Consider the following 16480-nt stretch of genomic DNA (forward strand, 5'->3'; position numbering starts at 1 on the left):
AAATACCTCTTATATGGAGTTGAAGATAAGTCATAGAATATATGTCATTGATTTGTTGGTTTTATTTGTTGGAGTTAAAGTGCCTTAACCATGTGCAAAACACTTTAGGACGAGAGCTGTCGCTGTTACCACGTTGAAATATGTGCGGGTAGATTAAGCGAGAGTCCTCTCTGCTGGTTGAAAAAGCTTACAGCACCTGGTATTCCCAGGCGGTCTCCCATCCAAGTACTAACCAGGCCCGACCCTGCTTAGCTTCCGAGATCAGACGAGATCGGGCGCATCCAGGCTGGTATGGCCGTAAGCTGAAGCTGCAGCTTGAAATACCTCTTATATGGAGTTGAAGATAAGTCATATAATATAAGTCATTGATTTGTTGGTGATAATAATTTAGAAGCGCATATTTGTTGGAGTTAAAGTGCCTTAACCATGTGAAAAACCCTTTAGGACGTGAGCTGTCGCTGTTACCACGTTGAAATATGTGTGGGTAGATTAAGCGAGAGCGCTCTCTGCTGGTTGAAAAAGCTTACAGCACCTGGTATTCCCAGGCGGTCTCCCATCCAAGTACTAACCAGGCCCGACCCTGCTTAGCTTCCGAGATCAGACGAGATCGGGCGCATCCAGGCTGGTATGGCTGTAAGCAGAAGCTGCAGCTTGAAATACCTCTTATATGGAGTTGAAAATAAGTCATAGCATATAAGTCATTGATTTGTTGGTTTTATTTGTTGGAGTTAAAGTGCCTTAACCATGTGCAAAACCCTTTAGGACGTGAGCTGTCGCTGTTACCACGTTGAAATATGTGTGGGTAGATTAAGCGAGAGCGCTCTCTGCAGGTTGAAAAAGCTTACAGCACCTGCTATTCCCAGGCGGTCTCCCATCCAAGTACTAACCAGGCCCGACCCTGCTTAGCTTCCGAGATCAGACGAGATCGGGCGCATCCAGGCTGGTATGGCCGTAAGCAGAAGCTGTAGCTTGAAATACCTCTTATATGGAGTTGAAGATAAGTCATAGAATATAAGTCATTGATCTGTTGGTTTTATTTGTTGGAGTTAAAGTGCCTTAACCATGTGCAAAACACTTTAGGACGTGAGCTGTCGCTGTTACCACGTTGAAATATGTGTGGGTAGATTAAGCGAGAGCGCTCTACTGCAGGTTGAAAAAGCTTACAGCACCTGGTATTCCCAGGCGGTCTCCCATCCAAGTACTAACCAGGCCCGACCCTGCTTAGCTTCCGAGATCAGACGAGACCGGGCGCATCCAGGCTGGTATGGCCGTAAGCAGAAGCTGCAGCTTGAAATACCTCTTATATGGAGTTGAAGGGTTAGGGTTAGGGTTAGGGTTAGGGTTAGGATAGGGGCTGAGTGCCACTTTGGAATCTTTGATTCGACCCCCTAAACAGTGGATCATTTGCTTGACACTTCGGCTACCCCCCCATTTTCATGTACCCTGATTCCAGGAATACTAATGAGGAAGGGGTGGGACCTTGTCTTCTCGTCCAATCAGGGTTAGGGTTAGGGTTAGGGTTAGGGTTAGGGTTAGGTTAGGGTTGGGTTGGGTTAGGGTTAGGGTTAGGGTTAGGGTTAGGGTTAGGGTTAGCTTTTTCAGGTTTCTCGATGATCCCCCCACCTCGTCCGTCGACTCGGTGGTTTACAGGGACCAAAGGCAATGCACAGGCCGGCGCACGTCGTCATAGCTCTCTTGACCGTACTATCCACTGAAAGTTAGATTAATAGTGGAGACAACAGGTCAATGAACAGTTTAAGTTTGATTAGTAGTAGAGACAAAAGGTCAGTTACAGATTTGGGTGAGAGGGGTCAGGACCAGGAAGAGTTGCCTTATAGGGGCAGGTCTCTTCCCCGCCTTGACGGGCCGTTATCCTGCCCCTCTCACACTCCCACGCAGAGCGAGGGAGTAAAAGAAGGAGGAGGTGATGGGTGGAGTCATGAATGTCCTCGTAGATCCAGGTTGGGATGGGATCAGGTCCAGGGCGGGGATGAGGAAGCTCCACATCTGGTTGAGAGAGTTCCACATCTGGTTGAGAGGGCTTCACATCTGGTTGAGAGGGGACAGGACCAGGGAGAGTTGCCTTATAGGGGCAGGTCTCTCCCCCGCCTTGACGGGCCGTTATCCTGCCCCCTCTCGCTCCCACGCAGTACGAGGGAAAGAGAGAAGGAGGAGGGTGGTGGGTGGAGTCGTGAACGTCTTCGTAGATCCAGGCTGGGATGTGGTTGGGATAAGGGTTAGGGTCAGGGGTTAGGGTTAGGGTTAGAGTTTAAGGGTTAGGGTTAGGGTTAGGGGTTGGGGTTAGGGTAAGGGTTCTGGGTTAGGGTTTAAGGGTTAAGGTTAGGGTCAGGGGTCAAGGGTTAGGGTTAGAGTTTAAGGGTTAGGGTTAGGGGTTGGGGTCAGGGTAAGGGTTCTGGGTTAGGGTTTAAGGGTTAAGGTTAGGGTCAGGGGTCAAGGGTTAGGGTTAGAGGTTGGGGTTAGGGGTTAAGGGTTAAGGTTAGGGGTCAGGGGTTAGGGTAATGATTAGGGTTTAGGGTTAAGGTTAGGGTTGGGGTTAGGGTTTAGGGTAAGTTGTTGAGGTTCCCTCGAAGAATCCCCTCCTTCATCCAACGACTGGGCAGCTCCACGGCTCTTCTGATCCATTTCTTCACCATCCATTTCAAAAATAAAGTTCATAAAGAAGTGGAAATTCCCTCAGAGTTCTGGAAAAAATCCTTTGTAAAAATGTGAGAATGTCCCTTTAAGTTCTGGAGAAAAAAGTTTCATGTGTGTTTGTAAAATCGTGTGAACCTCCCTCCAGGTTCTGGACATAATATGTGTTTGTAGAAATGTGGGAACCTCACTTAGAGTTCTGGAAATAATGTGTTTGCAAAGATGTGGAGACTTATAATATGTGTTTGTAAAAATTGTGGGAACATCCTTTAGAGTTCTGGAAATAATGTGTATATGTGTTTGTAAAAAAGTGGGAAGCACCATTAGGTTTCTGGAAAGAAAACTTTATTTTTTTATTTTTTCAAAAAATTCAAAAAATTCAAAAAATAAAAAATTAAAAACAAAAAAATATATAGAAAAATATATATAAAAAAATAATAATAAAAGAATTCTTTGTTTGTGAAGCTGTATGAATCTTCCTTGGAGTTCTGGAAAAAATGGCAGCATTTCCTTGTATTTTCAGCATTTCATTGTTGGAAAGTTTTTTTTGTTGTTTAAGTATTGTAACTCTCCACTAAGATAAGGTGGAAAGTTTGTTGTTGTAGAGGTTAGTTTCTTTAATTGTCTAACAATCTTATTTTAAATTCTATTTTATGTCTATTTTAAGTCTATTTATAGGACACATCATCAGTAGTGAACCCCGGGATCACGGGGTGTTTCGGCCATTACCACTAGACACCCTCACCACAGGGTGGGCCCCGCCGGGATGATCAGTTCCCAGGGTGTGTCCATTTTAGTATAAAGATAAGTTAAAATCTAATTTTATGAGTTAATATTACAGAGTTAAAGTTATTATAATTACGGTAGGAAGGCTATGTTTTTTTATATATTATAAAACTTATTATATAATTATTATTATATTTATTATTATTATGAATTTAATTATTATAATTATTATAATTATTATAATTATTATTATTATTATTATTATTTATTTAAATAGTATTATTATTATTATCATTTTTATAAAACAAGGTGAATTTTTCATGAAAAAGGCATACTTACCATTGAATTCCAGCATAGGAGAGTGTGTGACATCACAAGGCAGCCCCCACCTTTTTTTTGGAGCAGGGTGATGAAGAGGAAGGATGAAGAATGGTCCTCTTCACCCATGGCAAAGTAGTTCTGTGTCTCATAAACCGTATGACTACAGAATTTGTGAAAACTCGTTTTTTAGACTGGGCTGTGAGTGGAGGTCATATTTCTTACAGTCCTACTCCGTTATGGTTTCAAAAAAAATGTTCTAAAAACCCTATAATTAGTAAGATCTCATTAAAAGCTGTCCGAAAATACCCCATATGTCCATATTTTTATTTGTAATTACAGAGCTATTAAGATAATTAGGTCCCCCGTAGGTTTACCCAGAATTCAACTGGGTTTTCTAATCGTCTAATATGGTAAAAGTAAAATTGAAATTACTCGGCTCCCCTTACTGCTAGATATTTAAAATTAGGGGGGTCTCTTTGTTATGGAATAAGGGTCCTAATTAAGGCTGTTATGCCCGCTTTTAACCACTAGGGAGTGTTTAATCATTAAAGAACCCCCTGTATTTTTCCACCTTTGATTAAATCTTTTTCTTTTTCTGTTGTATCCAGTTGATCCGGTAATTAAATAAGCATGTTATATATGTATATATTTATTTATTAATTAAAATAATCGCCTGTATTTTCTATCCTGATTAAGTCTTTTCTTTCTCCTTGTATCCAGGTGATCCGGTGAAATTTAAAAGTCTAAATAATCATGTTATATATGTATATATTTAATTATTAAGATAATAAAAGTTCAGTTATTGTTGATTCTTTAGAGACGTAATTATTTTTAGTTCATATTCTGGTCAGGTTAATGACATTAAGCCGGAAAAACGTGGCATGTTTAGGATAGTATAATGGTGGTCCCTATAAAATAGATTCTTTTAAAAAAGACTCTAATTAGTAAGACCTAATTAGTAAGATCTCATTTAGATCTGTCAGAAAATACCCTATATATCTACATTTTCTTCTGTATCCGGGTAATCCGGTGAGATTTAAAAATCTAAACAATCCTGTTATATATGTATATATTTAATTATTAAGATAATAAAAGTTCAGTTATTGTTGATTCTTTAGAGACGTAATTATTTTCAGTTCATATTCTGGTCAGGTTAATGACATTAAGCCGGAAAAACGTGGCATGTTTAGGATAGTATAATGGTGGTCCCTATAAAATAAATTCTTTTTTTTAAAAAAACTCTAAATAGTAAGACCTAATTAGTAAGATCTCATTTAGATCTGTCAGAAAATACCCTATATATCTACATTTTCTTCTGTATCCGGGTAATCCGGTGAGATTTAAAAATCTAAACAATCCTGTTATATATGTATATATTTAATTATTAAGATAATAAAAGTTCAGTTATTGTTGATTCTTTAGAGACGTAATTATTTTTAGTTCATATTCTGGTCAGGTTAATGACATTAAGCCGGAAAAACGTGGCATGTTTAGGATAGTATAATGGTGGTCCCTATAAAATAGATTCTTTTAAAAAAGACTCTAATTAGTAAGACCTAATTAGTAAGATCTCATTTAGATCTGTCAGAAAATACCCTATATATCTACATTTTCTTCTGTATCCGGGTAATCCGGTGAGATTTAAAAATCTAAACAATCCTGTTATATATGTATATATTTAATTATTAAGATAATAAAAGTTCAGTTATTGTTGATTCTTTAGAGACGTAATTATTTTTAGTTCATATTCTGGTCAGGTTAATGACATTAAGCCGGAAAAACGTGGCATGTTTAGGATAGTATAATGGTGGTCCCTATAAAATAGATTCTTTTAAAAAAGACTCTAATTAGTAAGACCTAATTAGTAAGATCTCATTTAGATCTGTCAGAAAATACCCTATATATCTACATTTTCTTCTGTATCCGGGTAATCCGGTGAGATTTAAAAATCTAAACAATCCTGTTATATATGTATATATTTAATTATTAAGATAATAAAAGTTCAGTTATTGTTGATTCTTTAGAGACGTAATTATTTTCAGTTCATATTCTGGTCAGGTTAATGACATTAAGCCGGAAAAACGTGGCATGTTTAGGATAGTATAATGGTGATCCCTATAAAATAAATTCTTTTTTTTAAAAAAACTCTAAATAGTAAGACCTAATTAGTAAGATCCCATTTGGATCTGTCAGAAAGTACCCTATATATCTACATTTTGATTTATAGTTTCAGAGCCATTAGGTCAATTAGGTCTCATGTAGGTGCACTCAGAGTTCCACTTGGTTTTTCTAGTTGTCTAATTGGTTAAAAGTAAATTTGAAATTACTCGGCTCCCCTGTTTGCTAGGTTTTCTTTATATATAAAAAAATCTCTTTGTTTAAGGGATCTAGGTCCTAATTAAGGTTGTTGTGCCTGGTTTTACCCGCTAGGGAGTATTTAATCATTAAAGGCACCACATGTAATTTTTCATCCTTTGATTAAATCCTTCTTTAGAGATGGAATTATTTCCATTCTACATTCTGGTCAGGTTACTGACCTCGTGCAGGAATAGAGCGGCCTGCTGTGGATAGTACATAGTGGTCTGTTGTAAATAGAGCTAGGCTGTCCGAAGGCACGGGCTAGGGTTAGCTTTTTCAGGTTTCTCGATGATCCCCCCACCTCGTCCGTCGACTCGGTGGTTTACAGGGACCAAAGGCAATGCACAGGCCGGCGCACGTCGTCATAGCTCTCTTGACCGTACTATCCACTGAAAGTTAGATTAATAGTGGAGACAACAGGTCAATGAACAGTTTAAGTTTGATTAGTAGTAGAGACAAAAGGTCAGTTACAGATTTGGGTGAGAGGGGTCAGGACCAGGAAGAGTTGCCTTATAGGGGCAGGTCTCTTCCCCGCCTTGACGGGCCGTTATCCTGCCCCTCTCACACTCCCACGCAGAGCGAGGGAGTAAAAGAAGGAGGAGGTGATGGGTGGAGTCATGAATGTCCTCGTAGATCCAGGTTGGGATGGGATCAGGTCCAGGGCGGGGATGAGGAAGCTCCACATCTGGTTGAGAGAGTTCCACATCTGGTTGAGAGGGCTTCACATCTGGTTGAGAGGGGACAGGACCAGGGAGAGTTGCCTTATAGGGGCAGGTCTCTCCCCCGCCTTGACGGGCCGTTATCCTGCCCCCTCTCGCTCCCACGCAGTACGAGGGAAAGAGAGAAGGAGGAGGGTGGTGGGTGGAGTCGTGAACGTCTTCGTAGATCCAGGCTGGGATGTGGTTGGGATAAGGGTTAGGGTCAGGGGTTAGGGTTAGGGTTAGAGTTTAAGGGTTAGGGTTAGGGTTAGGGGTTGGGGTTAGGGTAAGGGTTCTGGGTTAGGGTTTAAGGGTTAAGGTTAGGGTCAGGGGTCAAGGGTTAGGGTTAGAGTTTAAGGGTTAGGGTTAGGGGTTGGGGTCAGGGTAAGGGTTCTGGGTTAGGGTTTAAGGGTTAAGGTTAGGGTCAGGGGTCAAGGGTTAGGGTTAGAGGTTGGGGTTAGGGGTTAAGGGTTAAGGTTAGGGGTCAGGGGTTAGGGTAATGATTAGGGTTTAGGGTTAGGGTTAGGGTTAGGGTTAGGGTTAGGGTTAGGGTTAGGGTTAGGATAGGGGGGTTTAGCCACTTTTGAGCCGGCTCAAAGTTAGCTTAGCCTAGCTTAACAAGCTATAACTTGCTAACCAAGCTATAACTTAGCTTAGCAACGTATATATACGGCTCCTAGGTGACAACTACTTCCAAAATGGTGTCGTTTTCGCGATTGGAGCAAAGGATCATGGGTAAAAAGTGTTTTTTTTGAATAACTTTTGATAGGAAGGTCCTAGAGCTTCGGAACCTGCTCGCGTCAGACATAATTAGGGGTCTAGCTTTCCAACGAGCCCACCCTCGACCTTCTACGACTTTGGGAAGTGGGAGAAAAGGGTTAGGGTTAGGGTTAGGGTTAGATTTTTCAGGTTTCTCGATGATCCCCCCACCTCGTCCGTCGACTCGGTGGTTTACAGGGACCAAAGGCAATGCACAGGCCGGCGCACGTCGTCATAGCTCTCTTGACCGTACTATCCACTGAAAGTTAGATTAATAGTGGAGACAACAGGTCAATGAACAAGTTTAAGTTTGATTAGTAGTAGAGACAAAAGGTCAGTTACAGATTTGGGTGAGAGGGGTTAGGGTTAGGGTTAGGGTTAGGGTTAGGGTTAGGGTTAGGGTTAGGATAGGGGGGTTTAGCCACTTTTGAGCCGGCTCAAAGTTAGCTTAGCCTAGCTTAGCAAGCTAAAACTTGCTAACCAAGCTATAACTTAGCTTAGCATGTATATATAGGGCTCCTAGGTGATAGCTACTTCGCAAACGGTGTCGTTTTCGCGATTGGAGCAAAGGATCATGGGTAAAAAGTGTTTTTTTTTAATAACTTTTGATAGGAAGGTCGTAGAGCTTCGGAACCTGCTCGCGTCAGACATAATTAGGGGTCTAGCTTTCCAACGAGCCCACCCTTGACCTTCTACGACTTTGGGAAGTGGGAGAAAATAAAAAAAATAAAACGAAAAGGGTTAGGGTTAGGGTTAGGGTTAGGGTTAGGGTTAGGGTTAGGGTTAGGGTTAGGGTTAGGATAGGGGCTGAGTGCCACTTTGGAATCTTTGATTTGACCCCCTAAACAGTGGATCATTTGCTTGACACTTCGGCTACCCCCCCATTTTCATGTACCCTGATTCCAGGAATACTAATGAGGAAGGGGTGGGACCTTGTCTTCTCGTCCAATCAGCGAAAAGCAAGTTCAAAGGTCTGTAACTTTTGCTAGGAGTGGATCATTTGCTCATGGCTGGTACCGTTGGAAAGCTCGTGGTCGTATTATGTTCGACGGAAGCAGTTTCCAAGTCTCTACGACCTTCCGTTCGGAAGTTATGACCGGAAATGTGTATCGCATTGAAAATGAATGGAGTGAAAATTTCCTGAAATTTGACTAAGTGTTTTGGTGAAAAAGGTTCACCAGAAAGTAGTTAGGAGCACGTTTCAGGCCATTGGAGTCGATAGGTACCTATATTAAACAAACTTCTTTTGGGGAAAATACTTGTAAATTTTCTAAGATTTTCACTAAGTCAACTGTTTGAGTTCAGGCAAGTCCCCAGGAGATGGTTAGGTTCAGTACAACTGCACAGGGAGAGGTTAAGATAGGGTTAGGGTTAGGGTTAGGGTTAGATGTTTGAAGCTCTCTCGATGAACCCCCTGCTTCGTCCGACGACTGGGCAGTTTGCAGGGTTCAAAGGCAATGCACTGGCCGACGCACGTCGTCCGCATCTCTCCGTTCCATTTTCGCACCATCCCTTAGTTGAAACAAAGTTCATAACAAAATGGAGACTGCCCTCAGAGTACTAGAAAAATTATTTTGTAAAAATATGGGAACTCCCCTTTAAGTTCTGAAAAAAATGTTTTGTGTGTTCCTGTGTGTTTGTAAAATTGTGGGGACCCCCTTAGAGTTCTGGAAATAATATGGGTTAGGGTTAGGGTTAGGGTTAGGGTTAGGGTTAGGGTTAGGGTTAGGGTTAGGGTTAGGATAGGGGCTGAGTGCCACTTTGGAATCTTTGATTGACCCCCTAAACAGTGGATCATTTGCTTGACACTTCGGCTACCCCCCCATTTTCATGTACCCTGATTCCAGGAATACTAATGAGGAAGGGTGGGACCTTGTCTTCTCGTCCAATCAGCGAAAAGCAAGTTCAAAGGTCTGTAACTTTTGCTAGGAGTGGATCATTTGCTCATGGATGGTACCGTTGGAAAGGTCGTGGTCGTATTATGTTCGACGGAAGCAGTTTCCAAGTCTCTACGACCTTCCGTTCGGAAGTTATGACCGGAAATGTGTATCGCATTGAAAATGAATGGAGCGAAAATTTCCTGAAATTTGACTAAGTGTTTTGGTGAAAAAGGTTCACCCAGAAAGTAGTTAGGAGCACGTTTCAGGCCATTTGGAGTCGATAGGTACCTATATTAAACAAACTTCTTTGGGAAAATACTTGTAAATTTTCTAAGATTTTCACTAAGTCAAGGGTTAGGGTTAGGGTTAGGATAGGGGGGTTAGGGTTAGGGTTAGGGTTAGATTAAGGGGGTAAAATGAGGTATGGGCTATAGCCCATTCGCTAATAACTTTTGATAGGAAGGTCCTAGAGGGTTAGGGTTAGGGTTAGGGTTAGGGTTAGGGTTAGGGGTTAGGGTTAGGTTAGGGTTAGGGTTAGGGTTAGGGTAGGGTTAGGGTTAGGATAGGGCTGAGTGCCACTTTGGAATCTTTGATTTGACCCCCTAAACAGTGATCATTTGCTTGACACTTCGGCTACCCCCCATTTTCATGTACCCTGATTCCAGGAATACTAATGAGGAAGGGTGGGGACCTTGTCTTCTCGTCCAATCAGCGAAAAGCAAGTTCAAAGGTCTGTAAACTTTTGCTAGGAGTGGATCATTTGCTCATGGCTGGTACCGTTGGAAAGCTCGTGGTCGTATTATGTTCGACGGGAAGCAGTTTCCAAGTCTCTACGACCTTCCGTTCGGAAGTTATGACCGGAAATGTGTATCGCATTGAAAATGAATGGAGTGAAAATTTCCTGAAATTTGACTAAGTGTTTTGGTGAAAAAGGTTCACCAGAAAGTAGTTAGGAGCACGTTTCAGGCCATTTGGAGTCGATAGGTACCTATTAAACAAACTTCTTTTGGGGAAAATACTTGTAAATTTTCTAAGATTTTCACTAAGTCAACTGTTTGAGTTCAGGCAAGTCCCCAGGAGATGGTTAGGTTCAGTACAACTGCACAGGAGAGAGTTAAGATAGGGTTAGGGTTAGGGTTAGGGTTAGATGTTTGAAGCTCTCTCGATGAACCCCCTGCTTCGTCCGACGACTGGGCAGTTTGCAGGGTTCAAAGGCAATGCACTGGCCGACGCACGTCGTCCGCATCTCTCCGTTCCATTTTCGCACCATCCCTTAGTTGAAACAAAGTTCATAACAAAATGGAGACTCCCTCAGAGTACTAGAAAAATTATTTTGTAAAAATATGGGAACTCCCCTTTAAGTTCTGAAAAAAATGTTTTGTGTGTTCCTGTGTGTTTGTAAAATTGTGGGGACCCCCCTTAGAGTTCTGGAAATAATATGGGTTAGGGTTAGGGTTAGGGTTAGGGTTAGGGTTAGGGTTAGGGTTAGGGTTAGGGTTAGGATAGGGGCTGAGTGCCACTTTGGAATCTTTGATTTGACCCCCTAAACAGTGGATCATTTGCTTGACACTTCGGCTACCCCCCCATTTTCATGTACCCTGATTCCAGGAATACTAATGAGGAAGGGGTGGGACCTTGTCTTCTCGTCCAATCAGCGAAAAGCAAGTTCAAAGGTCTGTAACTTTTGCTAGGAGTGGATCATTTGCTCATGGATGGTACCGTTGGAAAGGTCGTGGTCGTATTATGTTCGACGGAAGCAGTTTCCAAGTCTCTACGACCTTCCGTTCGGAAGTTATGACCGGAAATGTGTATCGCATTGAAAATGAATGGAGCGAAAATTTCCTGAAATTTGACTAAGTGTTTTGGTGAAAAAGGTTCACCCAGAAAGTAGTTAGGAGCACGTTTCAGGCCATTTGGAGTCGATAGGTACCTATATTAAACAAACTTCTTTTGGGAAAAATACTTGTAAATTTTCTAAGATTTTCACTAAGTCAAGGGTTAGGGTTAGGGTTAGGATAGGGGGGTTAGGGTTAGGGTTAGGGTTAGATTAAGGGGGTAAAATGAGGTATGGGCTATAGCCCATTCGCTAATAACTTTTGATAGGAAGGTCCTAGAGGGTTAGGGTTAGGGTTAGGGTTAGGGTTAGGGTTAGGGTTAGGGTTAGGTTAGGGTTAGGGTTAGGGTTAGGGTTAGGGTTAGGGTTAGGATAGGGGCTGAGTGCCACTTTGGAATCTTTGATTTGACCCCCTAAACAGTGGATCATTTGCTTGACACTTCGGCTACCCCCCCATTTTCATGTACCCTGATTCCAGGAATACTAATGAGGAAGGGGTGGGACCTTGTCTTCTCGTCCAATCAGCGAAAAGCAAGTTCAAAGGTCTGTAACTTTTGCTAGGAGTGGATCATTTGCTCATGGCTGGTACCGTTGGAAAGCTCGTGGTCGTATTATGTTCGACGGAAGCAGTTTCCAAGTCTCTACGACCTTCCGTTCGGAAGTTATGACCGGAAATGTGTATCGCATTGAAAATGAATGGAGTGAAAATTTCCTGAAATTTGACTAAGTGTTTTGGTGAAAAAGGTTCACCCAGAAAGTAGTTAGGAGCACGTTTCAGGCCATTTGGAGTCGATAGGTACCTATATTAAACAAACTTCTTTTGGGGAAAATACTTGTAAATTTTCTAAGATTTTCACTAAGTCAACTGTTTGAGTTCAGGCAAGTCCCCAGGAGATGGTTAGGTTCAGTACAACTGCACAGGGAGAGGTTAAGATAGGGTTAGGGTTAGGGTTAGGGTTAGATGTTTGAAGCTCTCTCGATGAACCCCCTGCTTCGTCCGACGACTGGGCAGTTTGCAGGGTTCAAAGGCAATGCACTGGCCGACGCACGTCGTCCGCATCTCTCCGTTCCATTTTCGCACCATCCCTTAGTTGAAACAAAGTTCATAACAAAATGGAGACTCCCTCAGAGTACTAGAAAAATTATTTTGTAAAAATATGGGAACTCCCCTTTAAGTTCTGAAAAAAATGTTTTGTGTGTTCCTGTGTGTTTGTAAAATTGTGGGGACCCCCCTTAGAGTTCTGGAAATAATATGGGTTAGGGTTAGGGTTAGGGTTAGGGTTAGGGTTAGGGTTAGGGTTAGGGTTAGGGTTAGGATAGGGGCTGAGTGCCACTTTGGAATCTTTGATTTGACCCCCTAAACAGTGGATCATTTGCTTGACACTTCGGCTACCCCCCCATTTTCATGTACCCTGATTCCAGGAATACTAATGAGGAAGGGGTGGGACCTTGTCTTCTCGTCCAATCAGCGAAAAGCAAGTTCAAAGGTCTGTAACTTTTGCTAGGAGTGGATCATTTGCTCATGGATGGTACCGTTGGAAAGGTCGTGGTCGTATTATGTTCGACGGAAGCAGTTTCCAAGTCTCTACGACCTTCCGTTCGGAAGTTATGACCGGAAATGTGTATCGCATTGAAAATGAATGGAGCGAAAATTTCCTGAAATTTGACTAAGTGTTTTGGTGAAAAAGGTTCACCCAGAAAGTAGTTAGGAGCACGTTTCAGGCCATTTGGAGTCGATAGGTACCTATATTAAACAAACTTCTTTTGGGAAAAATACTTGTAAATTTTCTAAGATTTTCACTAAGTCAAGGGTTAGGGTTAGGGTTAGGATAGGGGGGTTAGGGTTAGGGTTAGGGTTAGATTAAGGGGGTAAAATGAGGTATGGGCTATAGCCCATTCGCTAATAACTTTTGATAGGAAGGTCCTAGAGGGTTAGGGTTAGGGTTAGGGTTAGGGTTAGGGTTAGGGTTAGGGTTAGGGTTAGGGGTTAGGGTTAGGGTTAGGGTTAGATTAAGGGGGTAAAATGAGGTATGGGCTATAGCCCATTCGCTAATAACTTTTGATAGGAAGGTCCTAGAGGGTTAGGGTTAGGGTTAGGGTTAGGGTTAGGGTTAGGGTTAGGGTTAGGTTAGGTTAGGGTTAGGGTTAGGGTTAGGGTTAGGGTTAGGGTTAGGGTTAGGATAGGGGCTGAGTGCCACTTTGGAATCTTTGATTTGACCCCCTAAACAGTGGATCATTTGCTTGACACTTCGGCTACCCCCCCATTTTCATGTACCCTGATTCCAGGAATACTAATGAGGAAGGGGTGGGACCTTGTCTTCTCGTCCAATCAGCGAAAAGCAAGTTCAAAGGTCTGTAACTTTTGCTAGGAGTGGATCATTTGCTCATGGCTGGTACCGTTGGAAAGCTCGTGGTCGTATTATGTTCGACGGAAGCAGTTTCCAAGTCTCTACGACCTTCCGTTCGGAAGTTATGACCGGAAATGTGTATCGCATTGAAAATGAATGGAGTGAAAATTTCCTGAAATTTGACTAAGTGTTTTGGTGAAAAAGGTTCACCCAGAAAGTAGTTAGGAGCACGTTTCAGGCCATTTGGAGTCGATAGGTACCTATATTAAACAAACTTCTTTTGGGGAAAATACTTGTAAATTTTCTAAGATTTTCACTAAGTCAACTGTTTGAGTTCAGGCAAGTCCCCAGGAGATGGTTAGGTTCAGTACAACTGCACAGGGAGAGGTTAAGATAGGGTTAGGGTTAGGGTTAGGGTTAGATGTTTGAAGCTCTCTCGATGAACCCCCTGCTTCGTCCGACGACTGGGCAGTTTGCAGGGTTCAAAGGCAATGCACTGGCCGACGCACGTCGTCCGCATCTCTCCGTTCCATTTTCGCACCATCCCTTAGTTGAAACAAAGTTCATAACAAAATGGAGACTCCCTCAGAGTACTAGAAAAATTATTTTGTAAAAATATGGGAACTCCCCTTTAAGTTCTGAAAAAAATGTTTTGTGTGTTCCTGTGTGTTTGTAAAATTGTGGGGACCCCCCTTAGAGTTCTGGAAATAATATGGGTTAGGGTTAGGGTTAGGGTTAGGGTTAGGGTTAGGGTTAGGGTTAGGGTTAGGATAGGGGCTGAGTGCCACTTTGGAATCTTTGATTTGACCCCCTAAACAGTGGATCATTTGCTTGACACTTCGGCTACCCCCCCATTTTCATGTACCCTGATTCCAGGAATACTAATGAGGAAGGGGTGGGACCTTGTCTTCTCGTCCAATCAGCGAAAAGCAAGTTCAAAGGTCTGTAACTTTTGCTAGGAGTGGATCATTTGCTCATGGATGGTACCGTTGGAAAGGTCGTGGTCGTATTATGTTCGACGGAAGCAGTTTCCAAGTCTCTACGACCTTCCGTTCGGAAGTTATGACCGGAAATGTGTATCGCATTGAAAATGAATGGAGCGAAAATTTCCTGAAATTTGACTAAGTGTTTTGGTGAAAAAGGTTCACCCAGAAAGTAGTTAGGAGCACGTTTCAGGCCATTTGGAGTCGATAGGTACCTATATTAAACAAACTTCTTTTGGGAAAAATACTTGTAAATTTTCTAAGATTTTCACTAAGTCAAGGGTTAGGGTTAGGGTTAGGATAGGGGGGTTAGGGTTAGGGTTAGGGTTAGATTAAGGGGGTAAAATGAGGTATGGGCTATAGCCCATTCGCTAATAACTTTTGATAGGAAGGTCCTAGAGGGTTAGGGTTAGGGTTAGGGTTAGGGTTAGGGTTAGGGTTAGGGTTAGGGGTTAGGGGTTAGGGGTTAGGGGTTAGGGGTTAGGGTTAGGGTTAGGGTTAGGGTTAGGGTTAGGATAGGGGCTGAGTGCCACTTTGGAATCTTTGATTTGACCCCCTAAACAGTGGATCATTTGCTTGACACTTCGGCTACCCCCCCATTTTCATGTACCCTGATTCCAGGAATACTAATGAGGAAGGGGTGGGACCTTGTCTTCTCGTCCAATCAGCGAAAAGCAAGTTCAAAGGTCTGTAACTTTTGCTAGGAGTGGATCATTTGCTCATGGCTGGTACCGTTGGAAAGCTCGTGGTCGTATTATGTTCGACGGAAGCAGTTTCCAAGTCTCTACGACCTTCCGTTCGGAAGTTATGACCGGAAATGTGTATCGCATTGAAAATGAATGGAGTGAAAATTTCCTGAAATTTGACTAAGTGTTTTGGTGAAAAAGGTTCACCCAGAAAGTAGTTAGGAGCACGTTTCAGGCCATTTGGAGTCGATAGGTACCTATATTAAACAAACTTCTTTTGGGGAAAATACTTGTAAATTTTCTAAGATTTTCACTAAGTCAACTGTTTGAGTTCAGGCAAGTCCCCAGGAGATGGTTAGGTTCAGTACAACTGCACAGGGAGAGGTTAAGATAGGGTTAGGGTTAGGGTTAGGGTTAGATGTTTGAAGCTCTCTCGATGAACCCCCTGCTTCGTCCGACGACTGGGCAGTTTGCAGGGTTCAAAGGCAATGCACTGGCCGACGCACGTCGTCCGCATCTCTCCGTTCCATTTTCGCACCATCCCTTAGTTGAAACAAAGTTCATAACAAAATGGAGACTCCCTCAGAGTACTAGAAAAATTATTTTGTAAAAATATGGGAACTCCCCTTTAAGTTCTGAAAAAAATGTTTTGTGTGTTCCTGTGTGTTTGTAAAATTGTGGGGACCCCCCTTAGAGTTCTGGAAATAATATGGGTTAGGGTTAGGGTTAGGGTTAGGGTTAGGGTTAGGGTTAGGGTTAGGGTTAGGATAGGGGCTGAGTGCCACTTTGGAATCTTTGATTTGACCCCCTAAACAGTGGATCATTTGCTTGACACTTCGGCTACCCCCCCATTTTCATGTACCCTGATTCCAGGAATACTAATGAGGAAGGGGTGGGACCTTGTCTTCTCGTCCAATCAGCGAAAAGCAAGTTCAAAGGTCTGTAACTTTTGCTAGGAGTGGATCATTTGCTCATGGATGGTACCGTTGGAAAGGTCGTGGTCGTATTATGTTCGACGGAAGCAGTTTCCAAGTCTCTACGACCTTCCGTTCGGAAGTTATGACCGGAAATGTGTATCGCATTGAAAATGAATGGAGCGAAAATTTCCTGAAATTTGACTAAGTGTTTTGGTGAAAAAGGTTCACCCAGAAAGTAGTTAGGAGCACGTTTCAGGCCATTTGGAGTCGATAGGTACCTATATTAAACAAACTTCTTTTGGGAAAAATACTTGTAAA

At 42.5% G+C, this 16480-nt stretch overlaps 4 non-coding genes across 4 annotated transcripts; all 4 read right to left on the reverse strand.

Moving 5' to 3' along the window:
- Positions 1–184: 184 nt before the first annotated feature.
- On the reverse strand, positions 185–303 carry LOC133439396 (5S ribosomal RNA). The gene has a single exon (XR_009782126.1). It is a non-coding gene; the product is annotated as a 5S ribosomal RNA (ribosomal RNA).
- A 217-nt stretch (positions 304–520) lies between these two features.
- On the reverse strand, positions 521–639 carry LOC133439398 (5S ribosomal RNA). The gene has a single exon (XR_009782128.1). It is a non-coding gene; the product is annotated as a 5S ribosomal RNA (ribosomal RNA).
- A 199-nt stretch (positions 640–838) lies between these two features.
- LOC133439405 (5S ribosomal RNA) lies at positions 839–957 on the reverse strand. Its single transcript, XR_009782135.1, has one exon. It is a non-coding gene; the product is annotated as a 5S ribosomal RNA (ribosomal RNA).
- Positions 958–1157: 200 nt separating this feature from the next.
- Positions 1158–1276, reverse strand: LOC133439403 (5S ribosomal RNA). Its single transcript, XR_009782133.1, has one exon. It is a non-coding gene; the product is annotated as a 5S ribosomal RNA (ribosomal RNA).
- Between the last annotated feature and the right edge of the window lie 15204 nt (positions 1277–16480).

Source organism: Cololabis saira, unplaced genomic scaffold, assembly GCF_033807715.1.
Source record: "Cololabis saira isolate AMF1-May2022 unplaced genomic scaffold, fColSai1.1 scf163, whole genome shotgun sequence".
In the NCBI taxonomy this organism is placed as follows: domain Eukaryota; kingdom Metazoa; phylum Chordata; class Actinopteri; order Beloniformes; family Belonidae; genus Cololabis; species Cololabis saira.